We start from the raw sequence: 695 nt of genomic DNA, 5'->3' as shown, positions 1-695 counted from the left end.
ACAATGTTAGCTATCAAAGAGCGACGTTGTTTTTCATTTGGACCTTCGTCTTCAAGGCTAGGCCTATACCATCCTAGCTAGTCTAGGCCTAGAGTAGGATAAGGCTAGCGCGACATGCAGACGTTGGCAGGGGTTTATTTAAGAGCCGGCGGCCGGCGCATTCGATCGGCTACTACGATGTTTTCGCCGGCTACTTCAATCAATGCTGTACAAAAATTAATACAAAAACCACCAATATAAATAGCACAACAGGCCTGTAAAGAACCTTTAATTTGCAATAGTATGCACTAATTTCGATGTTCCTTTCTGTTGAAAGTTCGTTAAAATGTCTACCAATTCTCAGACTCCATGTTTGACTTTCATGAACTCACGGCGTAAACAAAGTTAAAGTTCAAAATTTGGCAGTCGCGCCTGGGTGAGTCCATCAAAGAAGCCACGCCTCCAAATCACATGTTAGCCAATAAGATAATAGAAATTTCTCCTCCACCACGTGCTCAGGTGATGACGATAAACATCGCCCAAACTCTTTTTCCGTACATTGGGCTTCCGGGTTTTCTTACCGTGGAGAAGAAAAAAACAGATCGTCATTTTTAAATTAATTTGTGTATGACTATGAACCTTTTATTTTCATTTTATTTTTATTTTACTAGCCCTCTTTGTGATGACATAGATATTTCGGAAATGATAAATAATAA

At 39.7% G+C, this 695-nt stretch overlaps 1 protein-coding gene across 3 annotated transcripts in view; it reads right to left on the bottom strand.

Annotated features, from left to right (window-relative positions):
- Nucleotides 1-695, bottom strand: part of LOC117125186 (golgin subfamily A member 4-like) — a 28,698-nt gene that overhangs the window by 25,589 nt on the left and 2,414 nt on the right. The gene's annotated exons all lie outside the window — the stretch shown is intronic.

The sequence above is a fragment of the Anneissia japonica genome, unplaced genomic scaffold (genome assembly GCF_011630105.1).
Source record: "Anneissia japonica isolate Jap-2015-1 unplaced genomic scaffold, ASM1163010v1 scaffold466_len1169948_cov191, whole genome shotgun sequence".
Lineage (NCBI taxonomy): Eukaryota > Metazoa > Echinodermata > Crinoidea > Comatulida > Comatulidae > Anneissia > Anneissia japonica.
The sequence above is the reverse complement of the archived record's forward strand: the minus strand, read 5'-3'. Positions and strand labels throughout refer to the sequence as shown.